The sequence below is a fragment of the Adiantum capillus-veneris genome, chromosome 15, assembly GCF_014529385.1.
Source record: "Adiantum capillus-veneris isolate H3 chromosome 15, ASM1452938v2, whole genome shotgun sequence".
Classification (NCBI taxonomy): Eukaryota; Viridiplantae; Streptophyta; class Polypodiopsida; order Polypodiales; family Pteridaceae; genus Adiantum; species Adiantum capillus-veneris.
This window is the reverse complement of record NC_140945.1, coordinates 3605995-3633826: the sequence shown is the minus strand read 5'-3', so window position 1 is coordinate 3633826 and position 27832 is coordinate 3605995. Positions and strand designations below refer to the sequence as shown.

Below are 27832 nucleotides of genomic sequence, written 5' to 3'. Positions count from 1 at the left end.
AAGCATAGATGTTTTTGAATCACCATAGGAATTGCAATGCTTTCTTTCAATCTTTCACCCCAAAAAAGGTGAAATTTTTGATTGTCATATCTCCATCTTTGAAATTATTTGGCTGGTTGGGTGCATATTTTGGGTACGGATAGTAAGGGTATCCATACGGGCTCCAACTATCATAGCATGGTCATGGTGGTGGTGGAGGAGGTGGGAGAAATGTCAATCGAAAAGGCGGTTGCACTTGATCAAGGACGACGGATGGTTGCACCATATTCTTGAAAACTCCCTTGATTGGAACAGACGACAGGGAAGGTTGTCGATTGGAAGCTGCCATACTTTCTAATGCCGGAGGAGGAGGTACCACCTGTGGCATTAGTGGGGGTAACATGTAATTTAGAAACTATTGGAAACCTTGCAACATCAGGAGCTTCTACTGCGGATGCCGTGAAAGAATGTCTCAAAGCTCGTCGAGGAGAAATTGAGTATATTATGTCGAATCCATAAATGCCATGTGGTCTTGGGTTCTTTATGGCTTATGCCCCTTAAGATAGAGCAGAGAAGACGAGAGTGCACATGCATGCCCCTTAAGACAGAGTGATGAAGATGAGAGCGCGCCCCCGATGGACTACGGATGAGAGTGGCTAGTAAGTCTAGGGAAGGGACTCAAAGTTTCTTTGATAGCTTTCTCTATTTGCTCTTTGAAAGGACCGGTATGCTTTCAGACAAGTGTACACCTGAAGCTCTAATACCATTCTAAAGGGAGGGCACCATGTCCCATCAAGAAAGAAAAGATTGAGAAAACTTTTAAGCACTTCAAATAACAACTGAGTTGAGGAAGAGGAAGAGAGAGAGAGAGAGAGAGAGAGAGAGAGAGAGAGAGAGAGAGAGAGCATGTAACATTTAATGGCCTAGTAACTTGTGTGTAGCGGAAAATAGCATGAACATAGTGAGAATTTCATTAGAATAGAGAGAGAGAGAGAGAGAGAGAGAGAGAGAGAGAGAGAGAGAGAGAGAGAGAGAGAGAGAGAGAGAGAGAGAGAGAGAGAGCATGTAACATTTAATGGCCTAGTAACTTGTGTGTAGCGGAAAATAGCATGAACATCGTGAGAATTTCATTAGAATAGATTCCTAATGAGCATAACGAGAGTGCTTGGGTGGAGAGAGAGAAACTAAAAGCATAACACCTAGTTAGATAACATGAACAATACTTCAAAAGAGAGAAATTAAGTAATTGAAAACAGTGGAGGACCGGATTTACATGGAGCCGGTCCCCCCTCCAAAAGGCTTTGTAGTATGGTTTCTCCCATGAAGAGAGACATTTTACAATACAATTCTTTGTGTTCTTTCAATACTAGCTAGTGCAATGAAGATGGAAGCTTCAAGCACTAAGCAAAACACTTATAAAGCACAACATCAATTCCCTCACAGTCTCAGACCCAAGACCTCACACACCTTCCAAGATGGTGAGAGCCAGCGGGGTATGAAAGTAGATTGAGAGGAAGAAGGAGTAGTCTTACGAGAAAGATGTACATCTCCTTACATAATCACTCATATTAGCATAGCTTAGCTTAGTAATTAGCATGGTAGAGGAGATGAGCATGCATTGAAGCTTGGCTCTTGGTTGGATTTGCATCACAAAGCCAAGAGGTTGTTGGCGTAGGCCTCCCCTCTCACAAGCTTGGAGTAGGTGATAAGCTTTCCATTAAAGCTTGAGAAGGAGGGAGAGTCTTCTTTGATTCACACATGAGATTGTGTGAGTGTGTGTGATAATGCCTTGCAAAAATCAGCCCCCTCTCTCTCTTGGTCGACCCCCCTTGCTAATTACTCATGCTACAACCCTATTGAACCTCCCCAGCCTCAGCCAATGGAAATTAAGCAGCATAAGTGATAGCCTTCTGACATGTGTCCCCCTTTCCCCTTTTGTGAGAACGTCAGGTAATTATTTAATTCAACTAAACTCTCATTGGACCCCTTTGCCTCCTGACCAATAGGAATCATGCAAGCCATTGGGCTGTTGAATGCTCATTGATCCCCTTGGGAGGTTGTCCAATAGTCTTCTAGAGAGCTTAATTCCTATTGGTTCTTTTATTAAGTGTTTTTAAATTAATTAAACTAGATTTACTCTAGCCTAATTCTCATTGTTCCACCTCCAAGGCCATCCAATAGGATTTGAGTACACCTTGTGGGCATCTGGGCTAGGGAGCTGACATGTGTCCCTCTTTCCCCTTGTGTACAAATGAAGCTTGTGTGCATGTGTGAGAGTTTATCTCTCATCCCCTACTTCTTGGGCTCGCCCCTTCCTTTGTAGGCCTTGAGAAGACTTTTGGGTCACACACAAAGCATCCAATTTCCCTAGGCTTTTGACCTTTGGACACAACCTTTGAATTTTGGAACCTTAGCATTTTGGAAGTCTTAATAGGTTGAACCCTAAGGTCTTTGGAGCCCATTGTTGCACATAGCTCTTTTGCAGATGCCCCCCCCCTTTGGATCCCTACCGTGGCCGGTCTGCAAGCTTAACCAATATTCTAGCTTTTTCTCCCCTAGTACTTCCCCATATTAAATGATCAGTTTAACATGAGAAAATCATTTAGGAGAATACGATATTAGTTATTATGACAGAGCACAACACACGAGACAAGGAGTGACAGAGCTGCACCCCAGAGAGAGCAGTGGCCCCAAATCTTGGTGCCCCTTTTGGTATTTCTTTATATTGCATCAACAAGGTACAAACTCCAATGGATCTTTCGCGTGTAGATTGCCAGAGTGAGAAGATGGGTCTTATTTAAAGGCCCTTGGCCTCTAAAAGCAATACATGAAAAACATAGTATTCAAAAGCATTTGGTCCAAAAATCTAGCGCTAAAAAGCAACCAGCATATTTTGCAAATATTTGTACTGCCACATTACCAGCCTGCCAACGTAAATTATCATGAGTGTCCGTACAATGCCACGTCAACATGCGAGTGTGAATCACAGTGTCCATACAATGTTTCCATGTCATTAGCTTTACACTTACATAATTTGTGTGTGTCTATGTGGGTCCTACTTTACTTTATTATTGTCTACCTCCTTCTAGCCATTGTTGACATCATCCCAAAGACAAGCTAGCTTGGAGATCCCTTTGTTATTCACTTTCTGGAAACTTCTCTCTAGAAGGTGTTAGGATGTGTGATATATTCCGCACCACTTATGGCGCCCTTCCCTAGCTAGTTATGCAATAAATATTAGATGATGCCCATCCATACGCATATGACCCATGGAGGTTTCTAAATCTAGTACACTTTCATATGAATCCACTTAGAGGGTCAAAGTAGCCCTTAAAGAGGTGCATACCAGTTTTTCCCATGATTCTCTCCTTTTGGGCTGATTTGGAGAACCTCTCACACCTCATAGATGATGTAAGCAAGATACCTCCTCCTCCTCTTATATAAGGAGCTTATTGTACTCATTTGAATCAAGAAGGTACATTATGCACATTTCAATTATGAATAACTCACTTGCGTTTTTGCCATATCTTTTCAATTGGTATCTGAGCCTATATTGTAATTAGCATCTCTTATTTACCCCCCTTCGATCCTAATCTTCCTTTTCTCTCTCTCTCTCTCTCTCTCTCTCTCTCTCTCTCTCTCTCTCTCTCTCTATGCTAGACTTAGTGTGCATATACACACACACGTGGTTATATGTCATTTTTCTTAATAAGCCTCTAATTAGCTTTTAACCTCTTGATTGTGAGTATGTCCATGGGTCACTACTCACATCAAAAGGCTTGAGTGTTAATTATAAGCGATTGATGCTTTATTAGCCACTATCTAGCTTAAATTTTTTGTGCTTCTAGGAGAAAATTTTCACAATAATTCTTCTCATTGAAAGCCCCTCCTCAATTGTGTGAGTTCATTAGTGCAAAGCCCTTGAAAAGAGCTCTTTGATAAGCCTCTAATCTGTGCAATTGCACATGCCTTGAGAGAGAAACTTGAAACCAAAGCTTTGATGCCACTTGTGAGTGTACTTGGAGGTGCATGCAGAGTGCAAGTGGAGATCAGTACACAGTGTATGGGTGGAGCACAAATGAGTAAAGATAACTCAAAGCTACTTATTCTTATGCTACATCAAAGAATAAGGTTAGGTGGTAGGTTAATAGTGGGAATTTGCCGACCAATTGGCCTAAACCCCAACAACAACAGAGATATAAAAGGAACAACAGAGATATAAAAGGAAACAAGAGTTGGAACAAACATAAAAACACTAACAAGCAAAGATGAATATCTTGTCCTAGTGAATGCACAAGACTACATTAAAGGAAAAACAACAAGATGTTATTTGACTCAACCAATGCAAGCCCCAAGGAAAAGTAATAAGAAGATTATTGAGCCAAAAAACGAACTAGAATAGAAAATATGGAGAACAAAAGCAATAATACAAAATATTAAAGGAAAACCGAATATAAATAGCTCAAAAAAACTCTCAAAGAAATTTGGACTATTGAAATAGAACTAAAAATGAAAAGGGGAACAAAGCCATCAGTGTCTTGTCCCACTAAAAGGGGTACATACTTCAAGATAGGAACATTGTGGTACAACAACCCATGAAAGAAGTGAAAGAGCCAAGAAAATCATATGATGGTTTTGAGAATGCTAAGAACATTGACCTAGCATACCTATAATGAAAAGTTTGTGAAGAAGATCAAGGCACATCTTGATTGGTATACATTCCTAAAAGGTAGGCACATATTTTTGGCCCAATCCTACTATCAAATTCTCTAGGAGAGACATTTGATACTCGCACCCTACTGCTAAATTTTCTAGAGGAAACTTTGTAATTGGGTGCTACATATACACTCAAGGGGTGGCTTGTTAGGGTGTGTAACATATTTTGCACCACTTATGGAGCCCTTCCTTAACTAGTTATGCATGTCTAAACATCCTAGACGGTGGCGATCCATGCATATATGACCCATAGAGGTTTCTAAACCTAGTACACTTGCATATGAGTCCATTTAAGGGTAAAAATAGCCTCTAAGAAGGTATCCAAGTTTTGCCCATGATCCTCTCCTTTTGGGTTGATTTGAAGAACTTCACACCCGTCCTAGCATCAACGTTACTTTATTGCACTTTCTTACTAACTCCCTCGTGCGACCTCAAAGCTTTAGACAAGCCTAGCTTGGAGCTAGAATGTTGTCTTGCACTTTTGCTCCTTTCAAGGGCCTCCTTGCCATATGAGCTCTATTGTGTCAATCACATCTGAAGTCATGACCACCCAATCTTGCATTTGATTTGTCAGCACTGCTGGAGGCATGTACTAATGCATAATTTTGGTTTTTTGTGGACAAGATGGGGTTACTTTTTATGGGCGAGAGGGGAAAGTTCAAAAGAGGAAATTGGGTGTGCGAGGCTTCTACTGCTGCATTGAGAGATTGAGAGAGAGAGAGAGAGAGAGAGAGAGAGAGAGAGAGAGAGAGATTTCCGTTGCGTTGTGGGTAGGAGCAAGATTTATGTGTCGAACATTTCGCAAGTACGTGATTTGCATATTGCAAAAGGTCTCCTCTTTCTTGTTCTCTCTTATTCTCTCCTACCCGCAATATGCTAGCCTCGTGATTATTTGACACCCTCGTCAGGTGGGATCTATGGTCCCTATTAATTGGGGGAAACAGGATCGGTTTTGCACCGTTCGATGGTGGATTAATCCCCAAGTGATCACTATGTGATCACAATAAAAGTGAACCCACGTAAAGTTGATGTGAACATCAAGTTACCACCAAGTGATCCCCGTGTGAATCCCAATCAAGATATGATCACCTTGTGAACCCACCTATTTAAAAGTGATCATGGTATGACCCCATCCCAAAGTGCTCTACGACGACAAGTGAACACCAAGTGATCCCCACCCCGTCATTTTTGTTATATGATCGACCGTTCTCACCTCCATTTCCTCCGATGTGGTAGGTTGTGGTTCAAGTCGCGGGGGCTCAACCGATCGAAATCTTTTTATTCCAAAGAATGAACGGAAGGTCCACATCGTTTGAAGATCGTGGACCGTTGATCCCATCTGACAAGGGGGGTGTCAAATAGTCCATAGGGTATGCTAGGGGAAATTGAGGCATGTAGTGTGACCGTTTGAAGATGGCGGGCCGTTCATCCCACCTGACAAGGGGGATGTCAAATAGTCCCGAGGGTATGCTAGGGGAAATTGGGATGTAGAGTGTGATTGCACGTGCACACGCGCACACACACACACACACACACACAATCTTCTGTTGCATGCATACAAGAAAGGGAGACTGACCTCAACACTATCTAACAAGGCGGTGGGATCAAATGTGGCGGACTAGTTGCTTGAATCTCGAGGACGACGAATGACGGAGAAAAGGATCAACGCATTGACTCACGACCCCCCCGCTAGTGACTCAAAACTCGAAACCTCGTGTTTGGCAACCCAACGCCCTAACCACACGTTCGCGTGGAGTTGCTTGTCCCTAAGGCAAAACCACTAGCTAATAAAGTGAACTGGATGAGGACAAAAGTAAAACATGGACAAAAAAAGTAAACAAGGACAAAATCGAACGATGCCCGATTTTTGTGGAAAATGTGTTGCACTTTAGCGTCGTAGATCGCACCGCTTATAGTTCATTGAAGATTGTGTCGAATAGTCCTGAGGGACGTCACCTGCGTGTCACATGTATGCTCTTTTATCTAGGCATGTTTGTGTGTGTGTGTGTGTGTGTGTGTGTGTGTGAGAGAGAGAGAGAGAGAGAGAGAGAGAGAGAGAAGAAGAAGAAAATTTTAACGTCGAGCCACATGTATGTTCTTTATCTATGTACGTGTTTTTGTGTGTGTGTGTGTGTGTGTGTGTGTGTGTGTGTGTGTGTGTGTGTGTGTGAGAGAGAGAGAGAGAGAGAGAGAGAGAGAGAGAGAGAGAGAGAAGGGGCAAAACTCTCACTGCACCACGAAGAAGGAAAAGTTAAACCACGATGCCTATGAAATTAAGCCGTGACTAGTCCGCTTAATACCAACGATGGTTGCCAATTTTTTTAGAAAAAAAATATATATGGCAAACGTTGGGTTGTCTCTCCCACGTAAAGATTCTTGTCTTCTGTTCTTTTTCCAAGAAAAAACTTGTTTTGGGGAAGCATTTTTAAGGACCCACTCTTGTTGGCACTAAACAAGTTAAAGAAATTGGGATAGTGGCGTGTACCCTCGAGCCTATTACATTCTTGTACCTAACATTCATTAGACAAAATTGAACTTACAAGCCCTAAGATGAAGAATAGTGAGACGTCAACCTGAGAATCTAAGACAAAGTAGGAAGACCTTTTGAAAGAAAAATTCAAATCAGTAGCAATTTAAAGGAGCATAGGAGGGCTTAAAGAAAAGGCTAGGCTATTGACCATAGCACTTGCCCTCAATCCTACTAGCCCAGTTTTACAAAGCTCTAAAGAATTTTTTTAAAAAAATGAAGGGACTTAAGTAATCACAACAATCAAGGATGACTGATAATAGTCACGTGGCAAATGGTGCTGGAAAATGGGAAAACTTTGAGCTTGGCAAATAGGCCTTCCAGTAGGCAGTGATTATGGGAAATGGGCAATCACAGACCTTTCCCTGCACCAAAAAAACGGGCATTGTGGTTTGAGAAGGGCAAAGGGTCTCCAAAGAGACGGATCTAACGACTACAACTGTCTTACACATAAGACGCATTGAAAAGAATGCACATCATTTCTGCAAACGTTGGCAAAAACAAAATCTGGATATGAGCCTTGACTATTAGTACACGTATAAAGCGAGAAATACATCACAGGCGGGTGGAAAAAAATAAGAGCCAGTTGGTTTCTCAGCTTAAGTGAAGAGTTAATACTAGGGGAAGACCAAAAGTAGGAATAGTTGGAGAAGCTGGAATCGCAGATTGATATGATAGGACCTTGCAGGATTAAGACAGTTAGCTACTAACTATGCTTGGCGGAAGATGAATCTATTTAGGCAAAAACCAGTGGGCATATCCAGTAATAAGGTTAAATTTTGTGTCTATACCCTTCTCGGAGACCTGAGCCACCACATCTCCTACGCCTTTCATAATCTCCAAGCCGGTGTCGACTTTGTTGCGACCAAAACCAAACTTTTGTAACCCTTTCTCCATTCCAATGTCGATCTTTTGGAAACCAAAGTAAATGCATCCACTAGCGAGTAGAATGGACCCTCCCACAAAGACAAAACCTGTAAGCCAAAAAAATACAGTTAACAAACAAGAATAACTCCATGCAACAAAGACAGATTATACCTACTGTGATGAAGCTTGATCTGAAAACGGCGTCGGCGTCGACGACGAACATAGCTACTAGTTGAGAGAGATTCGGATTCTGAAAGAGGAGCATCAGAGGGCGGCGAGGCAGGTAGCTTCTGTTGCTGCTCGGGCTCCCCGCCATCAGATACAATGCCCTCTGTGCGGGAAACCCATACTTGCGCTCTCGGGTAAAAACAATCACAAGGCCTGCCATAAAATGGAACTACGAAGTAAAATGCATAAGTAGGTATGTACGCATGTCTTTTTAATGCGAATCTCACCAGATGCTCGGATTGGCTTTGAGGTGAAAAACGAGGGAGACGGCATGTGAAGAGAGAGAGAGAGAGAGAGAGAGAGAGAGAGAGAGAGAGAGACATAAAAGCTTTGTGCATCTGTCAGGCAGCACGACACGCACGATTGGGCGGACAGGTGGCAGAGAAGGGTCTGCGTTGGCATCACTTTTTTTTAAAATCATTCAATCGCGCACAGTGCAACGAGCATTCGGTGGTGCATTCGCTCAGTCTAGGCGACCTTGATGTGAGCGCGATATCCAGAGTTCAACTTGTTGTTTGTATGGCGACAGCCTTCAACACAGTGGAATCTCTCTTTTGTAGATCTGCATGCGGCGAACGATTTCTTGTTGCAGTCATCATAGTTCTCTCTCTCTCTCTCTCTCTCTCTCTCTCTCTCTCTCTCTCTCTCCGCGTGATGCACAACATGCCGCCTTGTAAATCACTTGGGTCAACTACGATCCTCCGTTGTCCATCGTCATCCCAATCCGTTGCCTTGCACATAGGATAACCGTGGGGGGGAAGAGCTGCCTTGCAGGTCAGATGACAAAGGTCGTCAAGGGCAACAAAGTGGGTTGGTTGAGGCCACAAAGACGTGATTGCAGAACACAGCACATGAGGCATATTGATCTGGTAGACTTTGAAGGAAGAGGGCTGGGCGGTAGGGGGTGGATTCGGCCATGCTTTCATGATCTGTAGGATGAGCGCTGCAGGGAGGACGACGAGGGCTGCTAGAGTGGCCAGTTTGAGGCAGGAGAAAGGTTTTTTTTTAATATGGAGGGTTTCAAGGAAGAGTCACAGAGGTAGGCTGTGTGTATTGGCTCACAACAGTGAGATCTACCTGCGCGGCATGTCTCGAGCTCGATCGCACAATGCACGCACCAGTTGGCAAGCCAAGAGGCACGGTTAGGTAGTGCTCCTTGGGGGCATCACCTTGAGGGCCTAGGTGGCGGACTGAGGCACGTGAGGGTGGACAATGGCAAGGGAAGGGATGAGCACTGAGAAGCGTCAGGTGAGGTCGAGCACTATCTGCTGCGGAGAACTGAGCGAAGGATTTTTAACAAGGCAGATCAGAAACAATATCTTCGTGGAATCTGCCAAGATTCTAGCTAATGAGAGTGGACCGAGTAGGCAGCCAAAACGAGTTTTTTGCAAACCATTAATTAATTAGTTTTGGGGGGGGGGGGGGGGGGGGGAGAAAGGAAAAGGGAAGGCTAGGGAAAAAAAGCGAAAGGAGAAAGGGGGGGTAGGGAAGGGTCGGGGGGGGGGGGGGGGGGGGGGGTATTTGTTTTTTTTAGTGCTTAAGGGAGCCCTAAGGGCAGCCAAGGCGAATAGCCTAGTGGTTTAGGTTGAGTTTCATGGTATGTACGTGAGGAGTTCAAATGCTACTCATTAAGGTTGGTTTTAAATGGTGACGTGCATGGATATGCTAACTGGAGATGCTAAAGGATCTTGAGGAGATTCTATGTAATGAAAAACAAAAGTAGTACAGCCAGTAGGTTTAGATGATTAACATTAGGTTTAGCTAATGAGAGTGGACCGATTAGGTGAGGAAAGCATAGAAAGCTTGTATCTTCATTTATGTCGGTTTTGCATTTAAATATAAAATTAAGAGATTCTTTTGGCAAGCTCTTAGCTTATCTCTGGTGTGTGTTGTGGAAATAATTGTTCATATAAACATTCATTAAATCCTTGAATGCCCAATCTAGGCTTCACTTCGATATTTCATTGCAATAAAAACTTTGAAGTTAATGTCCTCAAGCCAAAAGCCAATTTGGACGGTTTGCTATGCAACAAGAGATTGCCATTGGTTTGTGATTTTGTAGGAACTAAATTTGTGTAACTATAGAATTTTGAACGGTGTCTCTCAAGTGAGAAATCTCCTAATTGATGCATGAGATCCCATCTTTCCACTTGGGATAGAACCTCTCGTAGTTTTCATTAACACTAAGGTTGTTGGTGGACCCCGAGTAGATTATGCTTCTATTCATGACTCTACACATGGCGGGCTATGTGCATTTATGTATACAAAATCATTATAGGTCAACTCTCGGCTTCGTCCGAATTATCAGGCTTGCCACTCCCATCATCTTTGTGTAGGGCTTGTTGTGATGCCATTCAAGGTCAATGGTCTTCATACTCTTAAAAGTTTGGTATACATTGCAGAGAACATAAGGACTACCATTATGGTACTTGCAATTTCCTCTATTGCAGTGTAACCACCTTGTTCAGTGGACAAAGGGCAAGGATATCAAAAAAGACACAGAAGGTAGTACCAACTGAAAAAAATAAGGCGAATCGCTTCACAAAACCCCTCTTTGCCCAATTAGACAACATTCTCTCTCTCTCTCTCTCTCTCTCTCTCTCTCTCTCTTAAATAGCCACATAAAAAATAATTGCTTCACTAGCAATGAAGGTTCGAAAAAAGGCAAGTTCACTTTATCCAAATTAAAATATGATTGCCTCAAATTTTAGCAAGTTTTAGAAATCGCCAATTTGAGGATTTTTATATGAAAAGTTCAAGTTTTTGTAAAGCTTTCCTTCTCAAATATCTCATAAAGGGATTAAAAGGATCAAAATCCAGCTTGATAAAGTTATTTTGGGAAAATTATCAAAATACCCCTCTAATTTGTGGATATTTCCAAACAACCCCTCAAATTGCCAAAATAGCCTTGTTTCTTCAAGATTTTCTAATCTATATTCCTTTTTGACAATTGAGGTCCATTTTTGAGTGCTTAGCATGTAATTTGTCACAATTACCTCACAAAAAAAGGGCAATTATGTTAAACATTAATGAAGTAAATTGTTTCCAAAGCCTACATAACCAACCCAAATTCTAGTTTTAGAATCTTGTTTTGATAGAAAATCCATCTTCTTACGAAAAGCTACAAATTATTTCATCTTTGTAGAAATGTAATCTCAAAACCAAGGGTATTTTGGAAATTTTGCAAAATTTGAAGGGCATTTTGGGAACTTATGACAACATGTCGAAAATTTGGGAATTCTAAAATTTTGAGGGGTATTTTGATAATTTTCCCAATTATTTATCAAAGCATTGGTGAATTCTTATATGAGACATGAAATAGTCGTCTATTCCCAGATGTGCATTGAAGGTCTCTACCCTATATTCAAAGTGTACTAATAGTTAATTGATTGCAGGTACATGCTTGTCGAGATTGCTCTGCATTGTATCGAGGGTGATTAGGTCTCCAAGTTTCATGTCACAAAGATTTGGGTGAATTAAAGTCCTCATTGCGCCTGCTGTTTTCTCAAAACTCTCATGTTCTGCCAACCGTGATGTGCTACCACCCCGAGTTTTTTGACAAAGGACACGAGAAGATCCATGTAGAGTTTGAACCTCGATGTCGATTGCCTTTTAACCTTTGTCTTCACCTAAATGTGTTCAGGCTTGCTTAGCTTGTGGTAGTTATGATAACCCCTGCCATCACATGTGAATACGAGGCATAAATTAATAGTTCTCCACAGAATGAGCGTTTGAGCTGCTAATGTGTTTCCATGCTCTTGGCCAATAGTAGGCTGAAAAACGAACATGTTCCTCACTTTGCAAAAGCAATGGGACTTCCAAGCTTTGAGATGAGTGTGTGTGTGTGTGTGTGTGTGTGTGTGTGTGTGAGAGAGAGAGAGAGAGAGAGAGAGAGAGCAGAGTGCATCAATACTTTTCAAATTTATTTGTTAGTCTTTGCAATGCGTATTTTTTCTCATTTAGCAAATGAAACTGTAATTTTTTTAAAACTAAGTTTTTCTTTTTCACTAGCAAAAAGTGGAGGCATTAATACAACACCACTCCTTTGGGGCCAAATATATGAAACTTTCTAGAGACCATTTGCTGTCCTCCTAATGCTACACCCTTATTTTAGAGCAGCTTCACTTCCAACAAAGAGCAACTTGGTTAGAAAACCGTTCCCATAAAGTCTGAATGCACTAAACGTTTTATCATTAATAAAATATCATCAGAAATTGCCTTGCTCAGTCTAGTGTGAGTATTGTGCAAGCACACTATTTTATATGATGCTTGGAACCAAGTCAAGACTTAGCTATGATCATCATTGCAAGATCTCCCTGGTGCGCTTAGAGAGCCACAAAGAATATATTTTTCAAAACAAAATCATAAGACCATACTACTATTTCGTATGTAACTAAATACAAAGATATTTTGCACAGAGCCACACCAAAAACTCAAGATAACAGAGCATCCAACCGAGGGCTGCAATAATATATGAACATATAATGATTTTTAACAGCAAATTCTCGATTAAGAGAATGAAAAATGTCAGGGTTACATACTTTCACCATTAAGAACATGCCAACAACAGTGTAACAAGGCATGTAGAGACACCTGTGCATTTGTGTAGTCACCTAAACCAAGAAGGGCGAGAAAGAGACATAGATAAAGAAGGAGATGTTGCCACGGGTCAAGCTACTAGAATTATGAATCGGAGAGATGGATGGAATTGGAGTGCCAAACCCTGCATGAAAGCAAATGGAACTGAGTTCTACACACACACACACACACACACACACACATTGCCGACAAGCAATAACATCTTCACCTCCAAAATTTGCCCTGTGTAGTATACACACATACACCCACCTTCTGTTGAAGGCCCACAAATGCCGCTGCAAGGACAAGCAATAACATCTTCGCCTCCAAAAGTTGCCCTGTGTAGTATACACACATACACGCACCTTCTGTTGAAGGCCCGCAAATGCCGCTGTGAGGACTCCACCCTACACAAATAGAAGTTGTCGTATTAGACGCGCACAACGTGAGACAACTTGTCACCTCCATCACACCACCCGGATCATGCATTGTTACCAAAAGGTAAATGATCTTCATAGCGAAAAAAATTAAACCTGGGAAAACCCCATCAACCCATCAAAGGGGCCATGCTCTAGCATATAGTTGGAGATGGTCTCCTTGCATTCCTCCAAATTGGAGAACTCACTGTAGTCCTGGAGAAGGACACCATAATCTCATTATAACGAATGATAGCAATAAGCTCCTCCAACCAATTCATGATGTCTCTGCAGAACATATCTTGGGTTCTGGCTAGCTTGTAATTTTTCACAGGAGAAAGTTGATGAGCCTGGCTAACATGCCTTGTTAAACTGAAACCATTCGACATAGGGTCCACGGAAAATAGCTCCACCTCGGACTTGCCAGAAGCCGCATAAGGTCCGTCGAGAAAGGTCTAAAGCTCAAAAGCTTCGCATCAGCTTCACAACTTTTGCAAGTATACCAATCTCCAACAAGTGCATGTTCCCACAACTAGGGAGCAGCATATAATGCTCATATACAACTGAATCACACCCACACACAGGACGCCGTTCTACAGCACATACAGATCTGCCAGCGATGTGGCTTGCAACACATTGAAATATGCCCCAAAACTCAAGCTCTCTGTTATTGTGTGGAGGTGCGCTAAGCTGACAAACACATACGCACGCACACACACATATTCTCTCTCTCTCTCTCTCTCTCTCTCTCTCTCTCTCTCTCTCTCTCTCTCTCTCTCTCTCTCTCTCTCTCTTCTTGTGAGCCATGCATAACGAGCTACTCGTTCTTCTGCATCGCTGTACTGCAGTAGGCCCGCCGGCTCCCATGGCCAGGAAGATCATTTGCGTGCCTCGATCAGGCTCATGAAGAGCCGTCGGACTCTCAAAGATCGTTTGCTGGCTCCTTCAACATCTTCAGAAAGGAAACAAAAGCATGCACGAGAAAAGAGGAGCCAGCTGCCAAACTCTAATTTCGAGCATATTCAATAATATAATCTTGTAAAAAATCTTACCTCAAGATCTTTTGAGAGAAACATGAGAATCGAGATTGTCACCCACTAGGCCTAGTGCTCACTACAATACTCACCAATCAAATATTTTCATTTTTCATTTTATTTGTTTAAAATACATATAAGATTTTTCGCTAACAACAACAAGAAAGGGAGAGAGTTTGGCCTCGCTGAGTGAGAGAGAGAAAGGATTAAAGGGAAGATCTCAAAAGATGCCTCAACTTTGTCTTTTTCCCAAAATTCATATATGACATACCACATTGGATTCTTTAGCAACCCCCAAAAATCTCAAAACTAAACCCACTTTTTCTTCAATGGAGGCAACCCAAAATCTTTAATATTTCAAAACTCAAGATACCATCATTAGAGTTACACACTCTTCATTTAAAATGAGTGCCCACTATCTTATTTCAACCAATGAGCAATTTTGGCCTATCAAAAAATGCTTTAAAATACAACTCAATTTTTTTCTATTTTAGTCAGCAAAAAGAGAAGCCATCTCTATAGCCTCTAACTGCCTCTAATAGGTGTCATGAAGCCTTTATGAGAAGGAAAACCCAGAGATGCAAGATGTTGTTGATATGGGCAAAAGAATTCACGATGATACTAGTTGGGTTCACATCAGGGTGATGGAAGAGGGTGTCAAAATCCTATTGTTCGAGCCGGACGAGAGTCGAAGACCCTCTTCCACCGCCATGAGGCTCACACTAAAGGGGTGGACGAGCATAGGAATAATAACAAAAAATGCCTTCAATGGTTAGTAAAAGAATATAAGGCCCATGTCATAATAGGCGACGGACAATGATGTCATGGCACTGATTGGGCAATGCCTCAACGAGTAGTGACGTGTCTGCTACGTCATGTATGAACTACAAACGCATTGTTGCTAGTGATGTGGATCTTGGGTGGGGTTGGGGGGACTCAGAAGAAAATCTCACTACTTTCTATTGTGCATTGGCGCCTCTTTGAAGCGCTTCCACCAAGTTGTGTGAATGCATCTGCCTTGCTAGCAGTCGACCATTAGTTGCAGCCCAGCTCAGCAGCCTTATTGCCTCAACAAGGCCTTTTTAGATGTCTTGCAGCCCTCGCTTGGCAATGCCATGGTTGACATGTATGCCAAATGTGGTGATAGTATTAGTAATTCAGAAAGCATCCAGGGCGTGGTCTCTTTGAATGCAATGATTGTGGGATATGCCCAACAGGCAGTGCAGGGCTAAGAAGTAGTGGGCTCTTTTTAGCAGATGCAAGTTAGCATGAAGTCTTTCCCGAATGGATAGGCAACAACAATAGCTCATCTTAGGACTTGATGCGCATTGGGAATAGGCAAGTTGTGTCCCATGGCACTCAATATACAATAGATGGCTATTAATGGGCATAATTGAATCAAGCAAAGGATTGCAGCTTAATCATTGTGCTTAAACCCTACTCCTTAACCTACTTTGGTAGTTGTTTGCAAATTGTCATTCAGCTTGGGAATATCGGCCATGTAATCTCTAGACCGGGGACCTATCTTACCCTAAATCAAGCGTAGTCATTCTTTCCTTATTTCTCGTAGAACCTGTGTGTGTGTGTGTGTGTGTGTGTGTGAGAGAGAGAGAGAGAGAGAGAGAGAGAGAGAGAGAGAGAGAGAGAGAGAGAGGGAGAGAGAGTGTGTTACATGTTGTCACGGTTGGAAGGAGCAAGGATTCTTCGTTGGTTGATATGTATGCTAGATGCGGCGTGACAGCAGCACAAGTGTCTGCTTCATTTGAGTCGGTGGGTGGTGTAAGAGAACGATGGATTAAGGTCTGATTGCATGACTATCAGTTTGACCAACAAAGGGTTTGGCTCTCAAAAAAAAAATTGCAACACATATTGTGTTATGACTCTTAGTTTGGCCTTATAAATATATCTACACTACCAAAATTGTCTAGAGTACACTATACGAGTGTACAAGCACCAATCATGAGCATATGCCAGTCCAGGTGGCTCAAGCAAGACCATTTGTATGTCCACAAGGGAAGTCCGAGATACACTCAAGATGGTGGTGAAGGCTTGCTATAGAGCTTTGTAGATGGAGGCTTGTGGAGCCTACTAGGTCTTGCACATCCATTTTTTATTGCTCTGTGGAGGGAACATACAGCATTAATGACAAATAGATGTGATGCAAAGAGGCATCCAATGTGCCCATCTCATGGAGAAGAGTTGCACCACATGCATCCTTTGGGTTGCATCAATCCGAGAAATCTCTTTCTGAAGTCAAGCTTGTACGTCAAGAAGTACAGACCCCCAAACTGGTCCTAGAAAGTGCAACTAGGTTTCCATGGAGTTAAGAGGATGACCTGCCTCCTGGTGGGGAAAGAGTACTTAAGAGAAGCCCAAATAAGAATTAGGGGGTGCAGATTTGAGCTCCAAATACATTAGCCAAGGTATCATCTTCCTCACAATGCATCCAGATGGAAGGAGCACGAAGCCTTTTTCCCATCCTTCTAAGTATGGAACTACAAGTTTGAAGCCTCTTTGTGGTCAATTTTGGATTTGCTGCTTTGGATTGCTCATCTCCTTTGTAGAGGTAGCATCCATGTCATCCCCAAGGATGCTCTTCTTGTCATAATAACTAATATTTAATTCTCCTAAATGATTTTCTCATGTTAAGCTGATCATTTAATATGGGGAAGTATTAGGGGAGAAAAAGCTAGAATATTGGTTAGGATGGCAGACCGGTCACAGTAGAGATCCAAAGGAGCAAAAGTAGGAATCCAAAGGGGGGCCATCTGTAAAAGAGCAATGTGCATCAATGGGCTTCAAAGACCCTAAGGTTCAGCCCATTAAGACTTCCAAAATGCTAAGGTTCCAAAATTCAAAGGTAATGTCCAATGGCCAAAGTGTGGGGGAATTGGATGGTCATGGGGAAGACTAAAAAGTCTTCCCACATCCCTATCTAGAAGGGGGTGATCCATATTTGTAGGGGATGAGAGAGAAACACACACACACACACACTCTTCCAAGCTCCCCTTACACAAAGGGCATATTGGACACATGTTAGCTTCCTAGCCCAGTTACCCCCAAGGTGCATTCAAATCCTATTGGAAGGCCATAGAGGTGGACCAATGAGAATTAGGAAAGAGTAAATTTAGTTTAATTCATTTAAAAACACTTGATAAAAGAACCAATAGAAATTAAGCTCTCTAGAAGAGTATTGGACAGTCTCCCAAGGGAGCTCTCACAAAAGGGAAAGGGGGACACATGTCACAATGCTATCAGTTATGCTTTTGAATTGTCATTGGCTAAGCTTTGCAGGGGCCAATAGGATGCCAACATGAGCAAATAGCAAGAGGGGTTGACCAAGAGAGAGAGAGAGAGGGGGGGGGCTGATTTTTGCAGGGGATTATCACACACACGCTCACACAATCTCATGTGTGAAGAAAAGAAGACTATATCCTTCTCAAGCTTTAATGGAAAGCTCATTATCTACTCCAAGCTTGTGAGAAGGGAGGCCTACACCAACAACTCTTCACTTTGTGATGCAAATCCAACCAAGAGCCAAGCTCCAATGCATGCTCATCTCCTCTACCATGCTAATTACTAAGCTATGCTAAGCTATTAAGAGTGATTATGTGAGGAGACTTACTTCTTTCTCGTAAGAATACTCCTTCTTCCTCTCGATCTACTCTCATGCCCCGCTAGCTCTCACCATCTTCGAAGGTGTCCGAGGTCTTGGGTTTGAGATCGTGAAGGAATTGATGTTGTGTTTTTAAGTGTAAGCTTGGTGTTTGAAGCTTTCATCTTCATTGCACCAGGAAGTTATTGAAGGAACACAAAGTATTCTATTGTACATGTCTCCCTTGATGGGGGAAACCTATAATACAAAGCCTTTTGGAGGGAGGACCGGCTCCATGAAAATCCGGTCCTCAAATGTTGTCAATAGCTTAATTTCTCTCTCTTTTTGAAGTATTGTTCATGCCTATCTAACTAGGTGTTATGATTTTGTTGCTCTCTTCATCCAAGTACTCTTTATATGCTCATTATGAATCTATTCTTAATGAAATGCTCACTATGTCCATGTTATTTTCCGCTACACACAAGTTACTAGACCATTAAATGTTACATTGGTATCAGAGCACAAGGTTTCTCTTTTCTTGCTCAAGAAGAGAGGTCCTCAAGCTGACTATAAATGGTTGGTATTATTAATTGCAATTGAGTAAGTAGAATAGTACACCTGCTTTGTGCAGATAACGGGGCACCACGGTCAAGAGCTATGGTCTTAATAGTGGAGTCCTATGGGGCTTGCCTAGGGCTTTGCCTACGGCTTAACCACTATTGAGCTATTAGAAGCTTGACAGGAGCCAATACTATTTTGATGGTGAAAGACCCTCTCTTCTATTCCTTGCAATTAATGATATTCGAGCCACGTGTACAGGAGCTTAAGTGCTTTTCTAAAGGGGTTAAGAGGAGTAGCAACTAGGGCTTGAAGTGCCAAAGTACACTTAAAAACTTTACACCTAAAAGTTGTTCGAATGGCTGACAATAGTAAAGAGAGTGAAATTAATGTTGATAACTTTGATTTTGCTAATGAACAGGCTACTAATGATGCCCCTATGCTTGTCAATTACCTTGTTACTAGGCTTCAACAAGCCATGAGCAATCCATCCCTCCAAAGTGAAGTGCAATAGCAGCTATGTGCTCATGGGATTCTCCAAATTCCCCACCAAGAATAGAGAGTACCTAGGAAGCCTCCTTGTGAGACTTCCAAAAGAGGCCTCTCTCCAATATGGGAAGAAGAAGAGGATATGTACAAAGGGCTCAAAAATCTACTACTTGACGATGCATCTCCTTCCCAAAGGAGAACTAAAGTTTCAATGGTAGATCCCCCACCGAAAGAACGAGAAAGAAGTGAGTCTCCTGCCACCTCGACGGAGATGGCTCCACGAAGACGACGGGCAAAATGCTCTCCAACACCCCCTACGGAGAAGACCATCGCACACTTCTCCACACCATAATTCAAAGAGGGACGAGAGAAAGCAAGAAAAGAAAAAGGCGAGAGAGAGGTCACCCTCTTCTCCATCTTCTTCATCCTCTTCCTCTTATGAAGAAAGTGATGGTGAAGACAAAGAGGAACAAGGGAAGAAAAAGGCGAGAAAGAGGCCACCCTCTTCTCCATCCTCCTCATATTCTTCCTCTTCTAAAGAAAGTGATGGTGCAACTCTTGAACCACCTAAAAGAAGAGTCCATAGGAAATCCTATGCCGCCTGGAAGAGGTCGTCCAAGCTCAAAAAGTTCAAAGAGGGAGGAAAGAACATCTCTTTCCTTACCTACGATGGCACTTTTGGTGCTACAGACAAAGTCTTGGCTTTTATCCAACAATTCGATGCGGCGTTTGGAGATGAGGGCTTCCCGGAGTCCTCTAAGCTACATCATGTAGCTATGCATTTTTAAAAGTCCGCCAGGCAATGGTGGTCTAGCCTACGAGCAAACGGTGAAGCTCCACAAACTTGGAAAGCTTAAGCAGTTTTTGGCTACCGATGCCAAAGACAAAGTACTCACCGAATAGTAAAGCTTGAAGCTCTCTCCCTACGAATCTATCCACAAATATGTAGACAAGTTTTGGGATTTACATTTCAAAGACACTGTCTTCAAAAAGATGGATTTTGGACAGCAAAAACAACAATTTTGTGCAGGTTTAACTAAAGATATGGCGGAGTATGTCAACTCCCAAAGGCCACGCACCATATCTACGGTCATACACAATACCATGGTGGCTTCACAAATCAATTTTCAACAAGGGGCTAAGAGAAATCCTAAGCCCACGGAAAACAAGGACCATAATAACAAGCCCAAGGGGAAGGACAATGTCCAAAAGTCTCCTAAAGGCAACGCCAACAACAACAAAGCTAAGGAGAAGGGAGTTTATAAAGGTAAAAATAAACTCTCTCCTGAAGAGCTTGAGCGTTATCGTAAAGATAACCGTTTTTTCAAGTGCGGGGAGCAAGGGCATGCCTATCGTGCTTGTCCCCACAAGAATACACAAAATGAGCCTCCTAGAGCTACCTTGGTCTAAATCCAAGAAGAGGATGCTCACCACCACAAAGGATCTCTTCTATGCCATGCTTGGGGAACGGTAAGAGAACATGATGCTTTTATTCTCTTTGACCCTGGTTCTACTCACAATTTCATATCCACAGAGTTGGCCATCAAGCTAGGAATCCAAGACTATGAGATGGGAGATGTCCTACCCGCTGATGGTGCTTTCAAGGGGCAAGAAGCCTCAGTCACTCCCTTAATTGGAAAATTGAGGCTCCATGTCCAAAGCTATGTGGACAAGTCGGACTTCTTTATCTCTCCTCTCAAGCACGAGGATGTAATCCTAGGGGCACCATGGTTTGATCGCATGGCTACCAATGTTAAATTCCCTTAAAGGCAAATCCACTTTAGGTTCAAGGAAAAAGATATGTGCATAAATGCTAAGGAGTTGGGTAACACCATACCCATTGTACATATGCAAGCTTTCAATAAAGAGCTCTATTTCAGTGTACATGATTTTTGTTAAAGATTCTCAAAATGAACCTAATGCTTTAGCAAAAGAAAATATTAACAACCACAAGGAATTAGAGTTATCCAATTTTCTCAAGGGATTTCAAGATGTTTTTATTGACGACATCCCTTGTGAACTACCTCCTAAAGGAGGCAATGATGACCATGCAATTGAATTTCTTCCAGGAAGTTCACTGCCTAATAAACCTCCTTGTAGAGTTTCTCAAGCTCAACAAGAGGAGATTATGCGGCAAGTGCATGAGTTAGTTGAGAAGGGCATGGTTAGGCATAGCTCGTCTCCATTTTGTTCACCCGTGTTATTAGTGCAAAAGAAATACGACACATATCGTATGTGTGTTGACTATAGAGCACTAAATAGGATCACTATCAAGAATAGGTTTCTCGTTCCACAGGTAAAAGACCTATTTGATAAGCTACAAGGGTCGACCTACTTCAGTAGAATTGACCAAAAAAGTGGCTACCATCAAATAAGGATAGTTGATCAAGACATTGTAAAGACCGCATTTTGCACTACATTTGGTCTTTACAAATACATTTTCATGCCTTTTGGCTTGACCAATGCACTAGCCACATTTAACCGCTTGATGGAGAAGCTATTCATGCCTCATCGAACCTTTACCATAGTGTCCTTTGATGATATAATCATCTACTCTAATTCACTAGACGAACACAAGCAACACCTCTAGGTGATATTTCAAGTTTTACAAGAGAATAAAATTTATATCAATCGAAAGAAAAGTGAATTTTTCTTACAAGAGATTCAGTATTTAGGTTACATTATCTCTCAAGATGGCATCCAAATGGATCCATCAAAGCTAGAGGTAATAAAAGGATGGCCTAATCCAAGGAATCTACATGAACTAAGAAGCTTTATAGGCATGTGTGCATACTATAGAAGCTTCATAGAAAAGTTCTCACAAATCATGGGACCATTACATGACCTAATAAAGAAAAACGTTAAAAGTATACATGGTCTACCAAGGAGAACAATTGTAAAATGTCTCCCTTGACGGGGGAAACCTATAATACAAAGCCTTTTGGAGGGGGGACCGGCTCCATGAAAATCCGTTCCTCAGATGTTGTCAATAGCTTAATTTCTCTCTTTTTGAAGTATTGTTCATGCCTATCTAACTAGGTGTTATGATTTTCTTGCTCTCTTCACCCAAGCACTCTTGCTATGCTCATTAGGAATCTATTCTTAATGAAATGCTCACTATGTCCATGTTATTTTTTGCTACACACAAGTTACTAGACCATTAAATGTTACACTTCTTCAGCTTTTGATGCCTGCACCATGGTAACAACCCTCAATCCAGTAACCTCAACACCTTGTACACATGTAAGTATGTTCTCTCAAGTCTTGCAATCTTTTTTAGGCAGCTTCTCAATCATGCACTTGGCAAAAGCCCTTGGTTTTTAAGGTCGAAATTGGAATAGCTGTCACAATTGTTGCCTACATGTGACCCAATTCACACCAGAGAAGCCAACAACCACACAACAAACAACATGGCAATGGTGACCTAAACAATCCAATAGTCAACCAACTTCAAAGTCTCCAAAACCAATGTTCAAGTACCAAAGTTAAGCCGAGCCAAATAAACAACATGCCAATAGTACTCACTAGGTAAACCATCAAAATTCGAGTCAACTAACAACGGAACAAATATGAAAAATCAAGAGCAATTAAGAACCCGGTGTTCAAATGACAAGCCGTTTGAGCTGCACCTGGTATGTCTTGAGAAATGTGCAAAAGCAAGGTACATATGCACATTGCATTCAAGGTAATCCAAACACATATAGTCAAGATGTGCAAATTAGACCTCATTTGCATTCAGTCACTTGAAAGAGAGAGAACTAGAGAGTCTTTTGCAACCTAGAGCACTCTGCTGTGGTCTTGCCCACAAACAGACACCCACACTTCACTAGATTGGACAGATATGATTCTCTTTAGTTCTAGAATACTTGTGGATTTCCAAGAACACCAAAGAAGTGCACAAAAAATAGAATCAATCAAACCAAAGACGAGATTTGTGAATACTATCACACAAGACTTTTGTATAGGAAACAAAGTCCAAATTCGAGGATAGGTTCACATGAATGCTCCATTCACCTAGCAAGATGATAGTAGGCAAGAAAGGGAGTACTCATCAAAGGGCATACCATTTATCACAATGGATCCATGAAGAAGCACCTCTAGGAGTTGACAATGATCTACCAGATTCTTATCTCTTCAATATCCAGATGGTACCTAGGTTTGGTGAGCATGTAATATCATTGCTCACCATCGATTCTCTTCAAATTGAAAGGCAATCATCAGTCATTTAGCAAACACACTTGCTTGCTTATAGAAGGACACCTACATAAGCAAAGAAGGGACGAAATAATTAGGATATATATATATATAGCCATCAGAGACTTAAGCTCAAATTTAGCAGAGACTGATGAGACTTGGGATGTATTGGCTTCATATGTAAAGAAGTGTGCATAACTATGTAAGTTCGTGTGATACTTATGCTATTCAAAGGCCAATTAAAAATGCTACATTGTTAAAGATAGCCAAATCACCCAAGTCAAAAAATATGTAATGGATTACATAGAATAGGGAGTCTTTCCAGTAAACATGAGCAGATCTAGAATACATTCAATCCAAAGAGGAGCAAAAAACTACATAATCATCAAAAAATCACCTTTATCATAGAGGAATTGATAACATACAAATATGTGCCGTGGAGAACGAGTACTTATGGATTCTTGAGCAAGCAAATACTGGACTAGTAAGGGGTCACTTTTTGACTGACAAAACCGCAAAAAATACTTCTAGTAAGTATTTGGTGGCCTACTCTGTACATGGATACATAACAATATGTCAAACGATGTGACAATTGTCAATGAACAAAATAACCTATTCGATATGATTAAATGCTTTAAAGATCAATGATGGAGGCAAGGGATTTTTCCAGATAGGGAATAGATTCTGTTGTGCCTATCTTACCACCAACATATTGAACGCATGCTCAATATATCATAGTGGCAGCAAATTATTTGATCAAATAGATAGAGGCCAAAGTGACACAAAAGAATGATATCGAAACAACAACGGAGTTCTTGTAGGAGAACATGTTTACTTAATATGGGCTTGTGAGTGATCAAGGAACTCACTTCATAAACGATATGGTCGACTACATAGAGAATTTATGGTGCTTCATTTGCAATCAGTCCCATATCACCCTCAAGCAAATGGACGAGCCGAGAGCTCAAACAAAATTTTATGCACGGTGCTCACAAAAAGTGTAAACAAATCAAGAGCCAATTGGGATCAAAAACTACACTCAACTCTATGGGCATATAGGGTAGCATACAAAACGCCACTGAATATGACACCTTTCACTTTGGTGTTTGGGCCAAAAGGCTCGTAGAGTTCTTGATTCTTGTACTATGAGCTGGACAAGGCTTATGATGAACTGGACACGAGTTGTTTGGAAGACTAGAATAGTTAACTAGGCTAGACAAGTCATAACTTAGGGATGTTGCAACCATCTATGCAAAAAAATGACAAATGAAAGAATTTCATGACCAATACGTGATTAAGAAGGAGTTTTAAGAAGGAGATTACGTATTAGTTTATACCTTGAAGCAACATTCCAAGAAACTAAAAAAACGAGGTAATGGTCAAGGATATATCACCAAGTGCCCCTGTGCAACTTACAACATTGGAGGGAGAGGAGATGCCCAACTAGAACAATTTGTGATTAATGATATATCATCAAGTGTCAACATGCAACTTGCAACATTGGAGGGAGAGGAGATGCCCAATTGGATCAATGGGTATAGATCAAAGAAATACCATCTACCTCTCACTTCAAAAATGTTGGAGAAGATTCATGAAGCAAAGGAACGGAAGCAGAAGGCTCAAGCAATTCAAGAACACACAAAGGAGGAAGCCAGGTTACGGATTCTAAAGTGCAAAGGATGATTGAACAATGTTCCAATCGGCACCCAAAAACACCATCTCCTCCTATTGAAGTAGTCCAGATCTAGCAGAGTTGACTTGGAGGTATGGATGCATGTATCAATGTCCAACTTGCCAATAGAACAACAGAAAGAGCACTTGTAGATATTGGAGCACGTGTTAATGCCATGTTGTATTCTACATACCTCAAAATATCAAACTCCATGATAGAACCAACAAAGATTGAACTCAAAGCAACTAATAGAGGAACAATGGTTAGTTTAAGACAAGTCAATGTCTCAATTAATATCGATGGTAACATCTTCCCACATCAGTTCCACATCATGGTAGATATGGATCTCAATGAAGAAATCATCTTGGGAGTTTCATACATCTGCACTTACCAGGTGGTCGCAAATTGGCAGGATGACACTCTCAAGTACTATCTCAAGGGCACATCATAGTTGCACCCTTGGCATAAACAGATTACATTTTGAAATATATAGGATCACTCTGAATAGTCAGTCCCATAGGAGACAAAGCCAGCCATCCAGTTGCACCAATCTACAAGCATCCCATAACTTGAAGTTGCCTTTTCTCTATTAGTGTTTTGAATTGAAGTGGCTATCATTTCTCCCATCAAAGCTCTTCAAGCTGCCACTTTAATATGTCCATGTGTCAAAACCAAATAAACTTTTTAACTCATGTTTATTGTAACTAGACTCCTATTTTAAGACAAAATGCATCCCATGTAAAAGATACAGACCTGCAAGTTACCCTTGGCAGATTGGAAGATTGCATTGAAACTTGTCAGTTACCCCTTGTAGATTGGCAGGTTTCATTGAAACTCCTGCTGCATTGAGGGGTGCAAAAGGTCATTAATGAGCTTTTGATTACAGAGAATATTTTAGAGCATCCTCATCGTAGCAACCCTTACTTGGACAAGAGACTACATAAAACTTTGCGTATACACTTCCCGTAAGTGTGGCATGAAAATAAGCCCTAAATCCATCCCTAGTCTTGCTTACTTTAAGACCCTCATGCAAGAGGGATGGAGATTGTACAACACTTCCCATCCATAAAAAGGGAGAGGGACTACCTCATAGTGATGACCTCGTCATATACTTGACTGCAAACTACACGACCTTATCATATAGGGGTGTTGATTCCTGCATCATGCAATGATATCTACACACGCATTGGGTGGTGATACCTCTATCATGCAAATTGAGGTCTACATACCAAAACATCTTCCCTAACTTCATCCTTCATGCACAATTGGAAGCATAGAACTAGGTATCAACATATGCCTATACATACCCTTAAGACACCCCATGTTGCACTTATAGATAGTGTAGCATGGGCCAGGTGTCATTTGATAAAGGGATCGACAATAAATACATCAACTCTAGAGAGGATGGATCCCCTATCGACAATGTATAATTCCTGATAAATTGTTGAGGCTGAGATCCAACTATGAAGCTCGTCCATGGTGATTATGTTTGTGCAAGTAGAGAAAGCACGACAATTTTCAATTGCCTATGAGACCTTTAACAATACAAAAGAGCAGAGATCCATATGCTTGCACAAGAAGGAGTGCATCAAACTAGCTTTCACATCCTAGATTGTTGTAAGGGAAGAAACAAAGTGGGAGGATCTTACCATCTGGGCAGGAATAGAGGCACCAAGAGGCCAAGAGCTCAAGCATAGATGTACAAGGAGCCAAGAGCTCAAGCATGATGGCTTTGTGAGGATTCCCGTGCTATGGAATCTAGAGCCTAGAGAGAGAAAGGGTCACGTACGTCTTAGAGAGAGAGAGGGAGAGAGAGAGAGAGAGAAAGCTCTTTTTGCAGATCGATGGAAGATTCATCATTGCTTTAAGACTCTTTTCAATAATGGCAATTCTATGGTGCAACCAATTGTAAAATTTCTTTCAAAATAAAACCACACTACTAGTGATGAAACATGATGTCAAGACCCACACGATCAAATGCTTTTATAGCTAATCCATGCAATAATCACCCACTAATTTCAAAAACCGATCATAAAATTTTTCACTCTGTTTTTTTTTTCATATTTTTAGCTAGCCAAAAAGAGAAGTCATCTCTACGGCCTTTGCCCTTTGGGCAGGCCAAAAAAGGGCACCCACATCATACATTAGTACTTACAAATATTATAACCTCATGATCCAACTCCCTATGATGTTGTAAAGGAAAATATTATGTATTTTTTAATTTGGGGGGTTAGAGGGCTCCCCCATAGCCCCGTTACAAATAGAGGGCCTGCTCTGTGAAGCATGACTGTGAACCATACTCCTAGATGAAGCCAATGCAATTCAATGGCCTTGTGGCTTGCAGCTGAAGGCAATGGTGACGTGTAGGTGGCCATGAGTTATTGACCCAATAGTGTAGGTTATAAAGGCACATCATTGATGTGGGGTGGTTGAGGCACCCCGAAAAAAGAATAGCATTTACTCTGCCATTTTTGCAAATCGCTAATTGTTAACGTTGTCGCACTATGGGATTGTTGAATTCAGTTTGAAGGGCCTTCTTAGGGCACATTTAGAAGGTGTATGGGAGAGCCCTCTAGGTAGCTATGCTTTATGATGTAGACCCACATATGAGAGAGAGAGAGAGAGAGAGAGAGAGAGAGAGAGAGAGAGAGAGATGCACACACTCTAGCATCAAAGCTTAGAACCGGGTCTCCCTAGGCATTAATGACTCCAGTGGTATTCATCGCAAAATGGTGTCCCACTCTCATGTCTAAGAATTTGGAGTAGAGTGATTGTGATTAGCTCCTTCTTGATTTCATACATATCCTTCGTCTTGCCTATCTCAAAAATGGCCAATGAAATTGAAAGGAATTTTTGAAACCCATCAAACGATTCTTGTATGGAAAAATAACACCAAAGACTCAACTTCATGGTAGTGGTGGACATGAGACTCAAGGACCAAGGTATCATTAGCATCTTGGGCCCAACATTACAAGTCAA

The 27832-nt window shown here is 41.5% G+C and overlaps 1 pseudogene; it reads left to right on the top strand.

The window, feature by feature from the left end:
• The first annotated feature begins 16061 nt into the window (after positions 1 to 16061).
• LOC147440184 (uncharacterized) lies at positions 16062 to 16732 on the top strand (annotated as a pseudogene).
• The last annotated feature ends 11100 nt before the right edge of the window (positions 16733 to 27832 follow it).